Source organism: Schistocerca cancellata, chromosome 5 (assembly GCF_023864275.1).
Source record: "Schistocerca cancellata isolate TAMUIC-IGC-003103 chromosome 5, iqSchCanc2.1, whole genome shotgun sequence".
Classification (NCBI taxonomy): Eukaryota; Metazoa; Arthropoda; class Insecta; order Orthoptera; family Acrididae; genus Schistocerca; species Schistocerca cancellata.
Genome location: NC_064630.1, coordinates 794881324 through 794896659, shown reverse-complemented (window position 1 = coordinate 794896659; position 15336 = coordinate 794881324).

The window sequence follows — 15336 nt, the reverse complement described above, 5'->3', positions numbered from 1 at the left end:
GCGCCAGGTGGAAATGGCATGGCAAGCCGTTCCACAGGACTACATCAAGCATCTCTACGATCGTCTCCATGGGAGAATAGCAGCCTGCATTGCTGCGAAAGGTGGATATACACTGTACTAGTGCCGACATTGTGCATGCTCTGTTGCCTGTGTCTATGTGCCTGTGGTTCTGTCAGTGTGATCATGTGATGTATCTGACCCCAGGAATGTGTCAATAAAGTTTCCCCTTCCTGGGACGATGAATTCACGGTGTTCGTATTTCAATTTCCAGGAGTGTAGTTACCACTATTTAAGTCCCAACCCTAGTATATTTCTCTTACTCCACACGTCTTTCACACAACCTTCGTACTGCCGTTTCATTTTCACACAGCTTAATGTCAGTGACATCGTATCTCATAAACTATGTGATATACAATGATATAATTTTGCGTGTACATCCGTTGGTATATGTAACTATCGTCTGTGACATGTATTGAGAGTAGAGTTAGAAGTGAAGATACGGCATTTTTTCACGCATATCAATGTTTATGATGCCATATCTCCTGACCGGTGGGTCTTAGATTGATATATTTTTGCAGGTACTTTCAAAAGCATTAGTGAAGGGACACAGTGAGCTGAGCTAGGCAAGATGTAGAATCCATATTGATTTTTACAGAGAAGATTTCAGTTTCCTAGAAACATAACACATAGCCGTAAGTCATGTTGCATAATACTACAACAGAATGACCTCAACGATATAGGTGGAAAGGGAAGTGACCCGTGGTTTCTTATAGTTACTAGCGCATTTCGTTGCCCCAGCGACCTACGATAAGCTGATACCAGGAAAGGAGCAAGCCCTTTCTCACAACCTGTATAGAATCTTACGGGTATGTCATGTGGTCCTGATGCCATCCCACTACAGAGCAACCGTAGTCGTTTTTCTATTCCGCAGTGAGTTATCTGAATGTGGTACTAACTACCACGTGGCCTTGAATCTGTGTTATACGGTTAGAAATCCTATATATCAGAGAGAACTCAGTTCACTGAGTATAATGAGCTCCTACGTCCATGATATTAAGGTTCTGCAGCTGCTTTCGTTGGAAGTCATGTGTTTCACTTTCTTGCGAGCTACCCCTAATTGCACAGTAATAGTTATCGTGAGTGTATTGAATCGTTAGTAGCATGATAATATTTCCCTGGATCAGATTCTTTCGGAAAAAATGGGTTTAATCGGGAGCTTTGGAAACAGGTGTTCTTCCCTTGCGCCATTGATTACTTGAGGCGATCCAGCGTTATCCTTTTCTCATTAATTCCTAAGCATCAAATTCCATGTAAATTCAAGACTGTTCTTTCTGATTAACTCAATCAGTTAGATGAATATTTCCTATGTGTAAGGGACCACTGTGAAATAATGTTTATTAATGATGAAATAATTGCTTTCTGCATGGAAGGGGAGTTCTGTGTAGCAACTGTCAGTTTTGTTGTAGCTCACCTCCAACTGAGTCACCTTCTTTCCACGACCTATGCTCGTTAGCATTAATAATAACGAGGTTGCACCCGTTAAGTCTCATTCGTATAGTAGGTGCGTCCGAGAGATGTGCGGGTCTCGATATCACTAATAAATGGCTAAAATATCGATCACCGTACTATGGTTGTACAGAATCCCAAGCGCTCTTGTTGCGCGCCTTGAAGTTTATTTACCAAAGCACCAGCGCCTTATCTATAGTTTTACTTTTGGGTCAGGACGACTTTGCACGTAGGATGTGTGTCAATACTGTTTACATCAGAGCAACAGAAGCAAAGTATTTCATCACGACTGACTAACCTCGGTAATCGAATAAAACCGTTTACCAAAGAGTAGAAGCCTAACTAGGAGATCCGCAGGTTACGTGTAGGGCAGTAAAAGTAGGTAGGGGTTCTTCCCTCGGGCATGGGTAAGTTAGTATTAATTTAGATTAAGTAGTGCGTAAGTTTAGGGACCGATGACCTCATCAGTTTGGTCCCATAAGACCTTACAACAAACTTTCCAAAATTTTCAAGGACGTTACGTAGCAGTAGCCTTTGTAAGATAGAAAATATTGAGAGCAGTTACCTGCTATAGCCCATGATGCAGTTAGAACTTTCACCGACAATTGAACAGAATCTATGTACGATACTAATAATGCAGCTTGTACATAACAGCTCATGGTCAAAATGGTTGGAATGGCTCTGAGCATTATGGGACTTAAGATCTGAGGTCATCAGTCCCCTAGACTTACAACCACTTAAACCTAACTAACCTAATGACATCACACACATCCATGGCCGAGGCAGGATTCGAACCAGCGACCGTAGCTGCAGAGTGGTTCCGGACTGAAGCGCCTAGAAACACTCGGCGAAAACGGCCGAATAGCTCATGGTCACATACAGTGATGTGATAATACATTTATCTTCGTTCTCATTTTGACATTAAAGCTATACCAACGATATTGTATAGCCAGTGTACAGTAATGGTTACTATCTACTAATGTTTTCTAGCACCTGTGTAATTCTCAAAATAGAAAACTATTGCCTTGTGAGATTATGGATAAAGTATTACAATTGCGGTCTTTGAAAACAGAAATGAGTAAAACGTTAGAAAACATCATAATATTAATACGTGAACACAAAAACTGAGATACTAAGTTGTAATAGTGATTAGACAAGGATGCCAATAAAACTTAGGTAATTCGAAAGTTACTTTGCCACAGTTTTGCGCAAAGACAAAATCAAGTGAGTACGTAGCCGTTAAGAGTGCTAAAAGTAAATACATGCTTGCCTTCCCAAAACTGCGATAATACCTTCTCTATCGCGCATTAAAATCTTCAATAGGTGAACCACAAAGACTAAAGTACTACCTCTCTACCCTCATTACCGATCATCGCTATGGTAGAAATGGGAAACGAAAGTAACAACGTTTCATGAAATGGCACTCCTGACACAGTCATGTTTACATGGTTCACTTGCAGTAACACATGAATACTGGGCAGCTACAGTGTGACATATGCTAAGTCGATAATGTTGTTAGCCGTGGAGACCAAAGTATCGTAGAAACGAAGTCTGTAAATGATGTTGTATATTTGCATCGTTATATCACTTATTATTTCGTTTACTTTTCTGTAAGAATAATATTGTGGTCATTTGCCGCCGGTACCAGAAAATGTGAAGTATGTTCCTGATTTACAATGTCTTCATTTGAAGAAACAATGTTTGCTTTAGGCTATGCCTAGAACGAGAATGCTAACGGGTCGGAGTGAAAGATGCAGACCAAGACAGACAAAATTTTTGCTAGGGGAAAGAAATAGGAATGAGGACATTCCTAACGGCAATGCCATTGTTTTATTTAACGTTGCATTTAAACGTGCAGTGAAGGTCATTCCATATGTCTTTGAAACTACAATTGAAAGATTTATGTTTGCAGATTTTGTAATGCATAATATTTCGCATCAGAGGTTACTGTACATGATACAACGGGATTAACATTGTGAAATTATAAGGGAGAAATTGATTAGCCAGTGTAAACAGAAAACGTATTTTTCAGCGCACTTTATCAAGGACACACTTCAAATGATCCAAGAATTCAAAAGAAACTAAATTATTATTTCAATAATATTTGTAACTGCTGTCATTGTAGGCTATGTTAAGTTCTGATATAACAGTTTTATGTGGATCGTGGGAAACGCGACATTCTTTTATCACACTCGTACGTCAGGTCCCATGGCTTCTACGCATGGTCGTTCACCAACTTATGCGGAATGCTTTTCTTATGACATCGTGAAGTATATGACAGGCAAAATAATAACAATTTTCTAAAATATGTTTCTGCCCTCACAGGAAACAAAGCATGTGCAGCGGAGAGAACGAAACCTAGCTCCACTTCCTGATGTTGTTGTTGAGGAAACGATTTTCAAACTTATTGCCTTTTCAACCTTTTACTTTTTTGATCAGAGATAAATGTCGCTAAGTCATGTTTCTCGTTTTTGCACTGATCTGTATGTTACTAGTTTCACTTTAAAAATTGTATTAAAATACAGTGAAGGGTTGTTTAGGACGACACAATAGTTTACCGTTTTTTGCTGTTTCTCTGTGAAGCTAGTTAACTTTCGTCTACACAGCACCGGTTTTCTCTGATAACGCTATCTGCGATGTGCAGTCTCTAGTTAAACACACAGGCCTTCGTATACGGTCATCCTACCCGTAACAAGCAGAGCGGACGGTGTTCCTCTCGCTTGACTTTTTAAAAACTGGCAGCACATAACTGCGCTCGTGTTTTATTCATCCTCAGAATCCGAAAAAATGCAGGCCACCTGTGGAGAACATGCTCTCCATACACTATGACGTAGAGTGGCAGTGCATATTTAAGATTCAATTCCGGCTACTACATCCACTTCGGACTATGCAGCAGACATCTTCCCATGCACGAAAATAGAACTACAAATTTTTTTTTGCGACACTGGAAGCTTAAGAAAGTCATTTCTACGCTTAGTTATCAATCGCACACGGGTAAAAATTTCAGACATGGTTTATGATCCTACCAGAATTACCAGCTGAAAATATTTTTCCATTAGCCATTGACGACAACATAGAGAATTTAGAAGTTGTCTTTAATTTATGATACCATTAATTACACAGGCCAACGATGGAAAAACTTTTCTGCTGAGAATACCTTATTCTTCTGATTTCTGGGGTGGGACATCCAAATGTGATACTTAAAAATCTGTATCACCCACCATTTCTTTACAATTTAAAGTTAAATTTATTAAATTAATCGACTTTTTAAAGAATTTAACAGCTTTTATGTAGTTAAAATAATTTAATAAGGAGGTGTAATGAATGTAGCTAACGTGGGTAGCACTGTTAACAGATGGTGTTTTCTTTACTGTCAACCTAACCTCACTTTCCCATTTCTGTATATGTGCTCAATACAACGTCTAATGTGGTTGTAAAATCTCTGCTGACAATTTTTGCCACATTTGTGGTGAATTTGTGATTAAAAAGCACCAAAGAAACATTACAGACTATGTGAAAAAGATTTATCTATCATACTTTGGATCTAAACTTGGTGATCAAGATAAATCTTGGGCACCGAATAAAGTATGCTATGTATGTGATGAAGATCTGAGAAAATTGTCCAAAAAGGAGGAAAAAGCCTTTAGATTTACTGTTCCTATGATATGGAGGGAGCCGCAAAATCATTCTAATGATTGATACTTTTGCAGTGTTGATATAAATAGTCATAATTCGAAAAACATGAAGGTTATAAGCTACCCTAACCTTCTGTCCGCCACCCGACCAGTAGAGCACGGTGTAAATTTGCCCATTCCTGAGCCACCAGATGATTTAAATTCTATTCCAACAGAAGTGTTTTAGAATGTGATTTAGATGAACCAGATGATGATGAATTCCACTGTAATACAAAAAGTCTATAGCCAAATAGTTTACTCAGACCGAGATTAACGATTTGGTTAGGGGTCTGGGCTTAACGAAAGAAAAAGCAGAAAAGCTTGGATCTAGTTTAAAAGAAAAGAACTTATTGGCAGTAGGAACCAGCATATACTGGTACAGAAACAGAGAGCAGCAATTTTCCAAGTGTTTTCAACAAGAAGGTGATTAAGTGTACGGCTCAGACATTCCCAGTCTGATGAATGAGTTTAGTATTGAATATGAAAAGGAATACTGGAGGCTGGTTATTGATTCATCCAAAACTCGTTAGAAAGCTGTTTTATTACACAATGGTAACATGTATGCATCTATACCTGTGGGATATTCTGTACACATGAATGAAAGCTATGAAAACCTAGAAATAGTGCTACTCAAAATAAGCTATTCTGCCAATGGTTGGATGATATGCGGCGATCTAAAAGTAACATGCATGCTCCTTGTTCAGCATGGTGGCTTTTCAAAATTTCCATGTCTCTTGTGTGAATGGGAAAGTAGGGATAGGGATCAACAATGGTACAGAAAGAACTGGCATGTGAGGGAATTTTTAAAACCTGGTGCGAAAAACATTTTACGCAAAAACCTTGTAGATCCAAAAAACGTACTACCGCAGACACTGTATATAAAGTTAGGCCTAATGAAACAGTTTGTAAAAGCTTTGCCTAAAGATGGATCATGTTTTAAGTATCTCTGCCAAATGTTTCCACACCTCTCAGAGGTTAAACTAAAAGAAGACGTCTTTGTCGGACCTGACATTAGAAAATTGTTGTTTGGTGTTAACTTTGAATCCACAATGACCTTAAATGAGGAAGAAGCATAGGTATCATTCAAGCAAGTCGTTACGAACTTATTAGGACCTGAAAAAGACCCAGAATATATTTCTACTATACCTACAATGTTAAAGAATTTTAAAACTGAAACGTCCACTTAGAAATATTATACACGACTGTGCTTAAACTGACACACAATATTTTTAGCGCAACGCAATCTGACTTTCAAAAATCCCTACAAAAGAATGGCCCTGACTAACATTAACCTATACCTTTCACAAATCACTTACCTCACAAAAATCTTCATTACTCGAACTACTGCAATACAGCGAGCGCCACTACTGCCAGCTAAGTAAAAGATTCAAACTACGGAAGGCACTAACTACTGATAGGCATACTTAGCAAATGAAAGATTTTTGTAGAGAACAAACAATGTATTTACCTTAATAGTCATAATATATATATATATATCAGTTCATGACATCCAGTCTAACAAATTTCAAAACTCCGCCATCTCTCTCCCCACATCCACCACTGCTGGCGGCTCACCTCCAACTGCGCAACGCTACGCGCTGTTCACATCCAGCTGCCGCTGCCCAACACTACAATGGCAGACAACAATGCAAACTAGCCACAGACTGCTCACAGCACAGCCAGTGATTTTCATACAGAGCGTTTGTAACGTTACCAATAAGAAAACATAAACAGCCTACTTACAAAACATTAGGATGTTTAATGAGCCTGAAAGTTCACTTTTTGAACAGTCACCTTGATTACTTCCCGGACAATATGGAACATATTAGTGAGGAAAAGGAGAGCGTTTTTACCAGTAACAAAGGCTGCTCGAATCCCAACATGATGGGGGACTATTCTTGGTCACTTCACTGAGAACTTCAGAAAGCGACCCAAGGTAGAAACAGCTACACAAAAAGCTTCAAAGAAAAAAGAGAAAGAAAATGCAAACCAATTCCAGCTGACATGTGAAACCTCTATTAACACATAACATTGTTGTAAGCGGGTTACTTTAAATACAAAACATGGTTATGTTGTAACAAAGCGTTTCATTAATTTCCCCATTTACCATATACCATATAATTTTTATTCTATATAGTAAAAAGCATAGTGCTCTAAAACTATGGGTGATGCAAAGAAAGTAAGGCTTTATTTGGCATAATATAAAATATAAAAAAGAAAATAAATAATACAAAAATCTATAACGATGAGCTATCAAAATAAAAAAAACCTTTGTCAAAAAAAATTTTATTTGGTCTGTTTTATCGACGCTAACACTTCCTTAGCAATAGGTACAAGCCACATTTTATTTATTTACTTTCCAGTTTTGCAAATTTGTAACGTATCTGCAGATATCAGGTGGCATTTGGTGAGTAAAGCGGTACAGCAGAACGCACACAATCGGCAGAAATGTTTCAGTTTCCACACTGTTTGGAGGGGCGGATTGACCATATGGCGATTCCAGTGGACTGTAGTGTGAGGCACTCAGGCTAGATAATGAGAGCGCCCTTTAGGTCTGCAGTGAGATATGTAGGGAAAGCACAGTTATTGTGGCACGAAGCAACTAATCTTTTGTAATAAATATTTGCAAATGAAATTTTCATTTCCCATTGCAGATATTAGGTGAAGCCTATAGGTCATCAGCACTTTCTTACTACACTAATTAAACGCCAGAAATCGATAATCTTAATAAATATACGAATAATGCTCAGGCTAACGAAAATATACGAACGACTACGAACTATGACGACTGTAAGGGAAAGAAGTAGACTGGGTGCCATAGGCGTCGTAAGACCATGCTGTAAGGAAATTGTTAGTTTTCTGTTAAGTCCTTATTAAATGTGTCTATACGATGTTTTCTTTGTTCAGAATCATTAAAACTGTCACCCCTCAAGGCACGTTCATTTCCTTCTGTCTCATCCTGTATTTTCAGAACTAATTACAAAGCATGTGGACTGTTCAGACATACTTCGTCAGTCCTGCTCTGTCTTGTATCTTCAAGCGGGAGGTCTCTTGATCGTGGACAACTGACCTGAGTTTCTTTAATGTCTTGACAACTTTTCATTCTCAAAATGGAAATCTGTGTTTGTTGTCAACAGGTTCCACTTTTAAAAAGTTTCACTTGTAATTGGTTCGTGTTGATATTCCTTAATTTGATTTCAATTACAGATTATTGGTGTGTAGCAGGGTAGTAATGTAACACATACATTTTTAAATGTAGTGTCAACAAGATTTTGTCGATAGCAGCACTTTCAAAACTGAATAGTTGTTCCTACATACATGACCATACTGAACCTTTAAATTTATTTGAAATTTGGAAAAACCATACTTTTCTCTAGTAATTTTAGTAATTTCAGAAAAAACTACTACGCACAAACAGTAAAAGCTATCATATGAAAATGGAATTTAAATTTCTATTAGAGGGCTGGCTAGAGGCGAAAGTCAGAAATGTGTTCCACTCCCTTCCAGAATTTCAAATTTTTTTCCAATTTCAAATCAAAAATAACGTAAAATAAACTGCAAGGGATACTACACTACAAGTAATGAAAGTGATTCAACAAAATAACAAAGTAACCAATGATAAATATATCACAGCAAGTGTTTAAGCGGAATAGACTGCTGGAATAAAATTAGTACAACTCTTTAGAGGTTTCCAGCTCTTTCAAGATTTATTGTTACAACAGTGCATATAGAGTACATAAAATAATTATATTTACAGATCAAGAGGACTAGCGGTTCTAAGGTATCAGGTACGGACTCATGCTGAAACCCCATGATTTAGTATGTGGTGTAGCATCTACGAGCGGAAATGCAGGCCCTGACTCTAGGATCTAGTCGTACGTACAATGACGAAAACTGGCCTGGGATACGTTATTCCACGCCTGCTCGACCTGTTCGCTAAGATGTAATAGCTGACACGTCGCACGAATCACTTCTTCATATCTCACACGCGCTCCATAGAAGAAAAGATTAGAGATCGTGCTGGCCAGAGAGGTTGCTGCACATCTTGCAGAGCACTTTGAGTTTCATGGGCAGTGTGTGGGTGAGCATTATCCTGTTGGAACAATACATCGCCTTCATTTAGCAAGAACATCAAAAGAGGGTCTAACAAGATTCGTCACGTACCGACAGTTGTTTACCGTCCCCTACTGAAACATCAAGAGTGAATGAGGATTGACAGAGTACATCCAAAAAGTTCAAGGAAGGGCAGCACGTTTTGTTTTATCGCATAGTATGGGAGAGAGTGTCATTGAAATGATACAGGACTGGGGTGGACATAATTAAAACAAAGGCGTTCTTTGTTGCCGCAGAAGCGTCTCACGAATCTTCAGTCGCCAACTTCCTCTTCCGAATCGTTTCTCCCTACATAGGGAGAAACGATCAATATAAAAAATAAGAGAAATTAGAACTCGCACGGAAAGATATAGGCGGTTGTTTTTTCCGCTCGCCATAAGAGACTGGAATAATAAAGAATTGTGAAGTTGTTTCGATGAACCAACCGCCAGGTGCTTAAACGAAATTTGCTGAGTATCCATGTAGGTGAAAATGTTGAAATGAGAGTTGTAGCTTATCACACCCCAGACCATAAGACCTGGGGTGCGGTTCTTGTGCCTTAGACGAATGCACTCTACCAGATAATGCTCACCAGGCATACGTCGTACGCGCGAACTACCATCACTGGCGTGCAGTCAGAATCTGCTTTCATTGTTGAAGACCACGGCTCGACATTCCATCTTTCCAAGTGATCCTCTGATGACACTAATCAGGCTGTGCATGTCGATGGTGTGGTGTGAGTGGAGGATGGGCTAGAAGTGAGCCTGCCCGTAGTCCCACTGTTAATAACTGCTTCGCAACAGTTCGTGTTGACACGTCTGGGCCCACAAGCCCTCTTATCTGTGCTGTGGTAGCCGTACGATCTTACACTGCTGCCCCCACAATACAACGATCCTCGCGGTCGTCTTTTCCGCTGAGACGTCCAGAACCTCGTATCTGGGTATGAGAATGTCCATCTGGCCACTCATAGCAGAGTCGTTGCACAGCTGATACAGAACGTCCAGCTTGTGTAGCAATTCTCCCAAAGAACCATCCCACCAGTCGCAAGGCCACAATTTGGTCTATTTGAAACCAGCTCCTTTGGCTGAAGAAAGCACGAGTGCGTCTCCATGCCATGGTTGCCTGCTTGCTTCACACGTTTGCACCATACTGAAACTTCTGGCTGTGTGCGTTCCCCATAGAAGGGTAGATACAAATGCCAGTACGTTATCTGCTGGTGGACGACGCTGAAACCATTATCATCACGTCTATTATGCCCCAGGTGGCAAATGCCATCATCGTATCGAAATCGACATTCTCTTTTCACGTGTACTAATATTTCTTTTTTTCCGGAAGTATGCAAGAGATTATTAAGGAGATTTAAAAATGTTATGCATCAGTCTCCAATATAAACCAAAAAGTTCCGAAATTGGGTTAACTTTGTCTAAGAGAATATAACTGATATTAAAGAGATAGAACTCATCTTAACCAACATTATATCAAAAGTCAAGTTCAGGGGGGAACTCTCTGAGCCATTCATCATAAAAGCAGGTTTAAGACAAGGAGATTGCTTGGCACCCCTGCCGTTTAACTGTGCTTTACAATACATAATGAGAGAATGGTACAAGACTAACCATAAGAACATTAAAATTGGAAGACCCAAAGACAAAATGAGTTTAAATTGTCTAGGATTTGCTGATGACCTTGCTCTCTTGACCAACGGTATTCAGGAAACCAAACAACAAATCATCTCAGTACAGGAAATAACACAGAAAATTGGTCTTGGAATATCCTTTGGAAGAACAGTTGTCGTGTTAACTGACCCACCACTCATAAGCAAAACTGCCATTGAAAATAAAGAAATCAAAATTGTAGATACATTTAAATATGTGGGAGAAATAACATATAGCCTCAATGAAAAGCCATAAGGTGTAACAGAATCAACAATTTGACTAGAGCACAATATATCACCAAGAACAGCTACAGCAAAAAGAGCCTGTTAATAGCAACAAATTTAAAACACTACAAAACAGCCACTCGACCAGAAATATCATACGCAAATAAAACCATCTTCAAAACAACTAACACTGCACAAATAGACAAAATACTCAAAGTAGAGAAAAGAATCATCAGAACTTGCATCAACAAGTCGTACCAGAAAGAGGAACACTGGAGAGTAGCTACAAATGAAACAGTCTACAAGGAAATAGAACCAGCGATGATTATAATCAGGAAAAATTGCATTTCATTTTTCAGACATCTAATCAGAACACCAGAGAACAGGATCATCTGGGGAATAATAGAAAAATTGTGGAACAGTAAGTGCAACATTAAGTGGATTACAAAAATCAAGGAAGATATGGATGAGCTACAGATTACATTGGAAGACATAAGAAACAAAACTGACAAAATCAGGAAAACCACAGGCAAACCAACCAGACTGCAAACGAGAATCAACAAACAGACAATGGGATGGGTGATTTTCGATGAAGAAAGAATGATGAGATCGGAGAGAATGAAGAAGTACTGGACTGACAGGAAACTGAAAAATTCTTTGTATAAAGTTGGCTGAAGTAGTCCAATGAAGGGCATAAAATGCAAATAAATAAAAAGTAATAAAAGAGATATTTGACAAACTAGCTACTATTCAGCAGGAGGTCAGTGATATTACTACCCGAGTCACTAATACGTTGTGGGGAAGTCTAACCAAAGACTGCGTTTTATTGGCAGGACACTTAGAAAGTGTAACAGACTTACTATGGGGACTGCCTACACTACGCTTCTCTGTCCTCTTTTAGAATACTGCTGCGCATTGTGGCATCCTTACCAGATAGGACTGACAGATCACAGCGAAAAAGTTCAAAGAAAGGCAGTACTTTTTGTATTACCGCGAAATATGATAGAGAACATCACAGATATGATACATGATTTGGGCTGGAAATCATTAAAAGAAAGGGGTTTTTCGATGCGACCGAATCTTCTCACGAAATTCCATCACCAACTTTCTCCTCCGAATGCAAAATATTTTGTTGACACCGACCTACATAGGGAGGAACGATCCACAGTATTAAAAAAGGGAAATCAGAGTTCATTCGGAAAAATATAGGTGTTCATTCTTTCCGCATGATATACGAGACTGGAATAATAGAGAACAGTGAAGGCGGTTCAATGAACCCTCTGTCAGGCACTTAAATGTGATTTGCAGGGTATCCACGTAGATCTAGATGTAGATCTGCGCTGAAAGGGAAGAAAAGAAATTAGATTCAAATTTTTCGAAAATATTACAGTGATGAATTGTAGTGGAAACGTTAATAATGTGTACCACCGTTTAAGACATTATGTAACTTCAAGTCAAAAGGTATATGTCATTCCAAAGGTTTTGTAAAAAGGGTTAAAGGTGCATTGCCAAAGAAATTGGATGTCAGGAGAAAAATTGGATGTACCGTGCGTCAAATAGAGGTAGGTGCACTATCACGGGGAATGAGAGCAGAAAAATCTTATGAACCATGTGATGACATTATTGAAAAATTTTTAACCATGTGTTGGCTCTAACAGTACAATGTGTAAGTACAAGGACTATTTCCTATGTTTCTGTGAAAAGAATTCGTATTTAGATACCCCGCATTGTGAAGAAGACCACATTGCGGAATTATTGGTTAAAATACTAGTGTGTCTACAGGAAAAATTAACACGTACTTCGAAAAAGAAAGCTGATGATATTTTGCAAGCATTACACCAATTAGACACTTTGCAGAAGAAGAAATATTCAGTATCAGTTAGAGAGGTATGAACTGGAGATCGAGAGAAAGCTGTATTGTGGATGCTTATTCTACAATTGAGAACAACTGTGTAAGTTGAAATGACGAGTTTAGTGTCGCAAATTTTGGCACAAAAATTACAGCTTTTACATAATTTTCAACTCGATGACATAAAAACAGTGTTATGGATAACACATATCGCCAACATTAAAAAGCGAAATAATCCTACATACAACACTTTTAAATACTAACTTTCTGAAAGATCATAAAACCTAAGCACAATAATATGAAAATTCAGTTGGAAGTTATGATGTCGGTCAATACTACGAAAATCGTCCGATTCTTGTTCAAAGTTCAGTACTAATTAGGATGACAGTAAAATCAACGGTGGATGGTTAGTTATGTGACAAATTTGAGGCCAAGACTACCCAATGCCGCTCGAGTTTACCATGGACGCAAGCTGGTGAACTAACAAAATTTATTCCTCTGTACGCAGTATTTACCTTCAGCTGTGATGAGCTGCCAACTGCAAAGCCGCTCTCTCCCGCTGAAACTCCTACAAAACTAATCAGAACTTTGCTGAACTTTCCAGCAGAAACTTTCCCTGTGTTTCTTGTTATGCGAGAAAACATGTACTCAGTCCTAGTCTTAGTATGTGGCGGTATACACATGCATGGTTGGAGCAGCAAGCATATTATGGCGCCCTCTCAGTTATCACAAGAGCAGTCAACTAATTCGGCTGGTTCGTTTCGACACAGTTGGAGCTAAACGTTGCTAGACTAATCTCTACCGAGCGAGGTGGCGCAGTGGTTAGACACTGGACTCGCATTCGGGAGGACGATGGTTTAATCCCGCGTCCGGCCATCCTGATTTAGGTTTTCCGTGATTTCCCTAAATCACTCCAGGCAAATGCCGGGATGGTTCCTCTGAATGGGCACGGCCGCCTTCCTTCCCCATCCTTCCCTAATCCGATGAGACCGATGACCACGCTGTCTGGTCTCCTTCCCCCAACCAACCAACCAACCAACTAATCTATAGCTGGTTAGAAGATGCTGTGAACGCAGTGTCCACACAAATTTCTTCTCTGCATCATACAGAGCGTTATTGCTCCATTCTGCACTTGAAGCCAGTTCACACAAGAGTCCTCGAAAATTTCTCTCTTGTCATGCCGACTTGGGTTCATTCATTCTGAATGTCTGAGTTCGTCGTGAACGTGCGGTAGCCGTTGTTCCATTATGCATACGTCTGTGGTGCTGTTGAATTGGACGTTCATTTTTGGCAGCCTAAACTTTTCTGCTTCAATATTCGTCAAATCCTTATGATGGTTCACCGTTAGTCATTTCGTCTGTAGATTCCCAAACAAGTTGTTGTCTTCCTCTTTTTGTTTACCATCTAAAGGAGTTGCAAACTGCCATAAGGAAAATCGAATATTTATGCTGTTAGAACAGTGAAATTAGATTCTGATTGGTATTTAAATGTAACAATGGTTTTTTTCTTTCTGGGAAGGGATTTGAAAAGGTTTCTTGATCTCTTCTGGTCCAAGCTCTTCTTTCTTCCAAATCTTCTGCGTTGTGTCTTCTGTTCTTGGTGCTTCTTGCTGTCTTCTTACTTGTGTCTTCGCTCTTCTCTGGACCAGGAATTAGGATTGAAGACCTGTTTAACATCGTTATCGTTAATTCGTTCTTATGCCGTCTTCTTTCCAGTTGTTGTGTATTCTTCATTGTAATCGGTCGTTAATCTAGATAAGTTGAACAACCTTTCATCTTTTTCGTGATCTGTCCCATGTGTTTTCTGGGATTGTCCCACAGTTGTTAAATTTCCTGTGAGCTGATGAGAGTTTCCGCTATCCTGCACATTGAGTTACAGAAACGCGTTTCTTTTTCTTCCTGTGGCGAACTAAGCCTCTGCTCGTCCCCGCCGTAATATGTCCGCCTCCGTTCCGGTTCGGTAGACATTCTTTGTCTCTTCATATGCTGCTTTGAATCACTTGCGATAGTAGTGCCAAGTGACGAACACTTTCGCAAAAACCATTGTTATTTCGCTTGTATGGGGTTTTCGTAGGAATACAGCTCATGTCAGTGTAAATGTTGCTTGCATTCAGGCTGCGTTGTATCTCTCCAAACTTTTCCACAGAAGAATTATCCTCTAGGAACGTCGTTTTCACCAAGCCTCTTGTTCTGTTATCTCGTAGGCTGACGTACCAGCCACTCACACTCAGTGTTCCTTCCTCCCACGCGGAACCGCTCTCCTCAGTCTAGTCGTCGATCTGGCCGCAATGATGCTGCACCTTGGCTACTGAATTCATCTCCAATGCTGAATATCTCCCT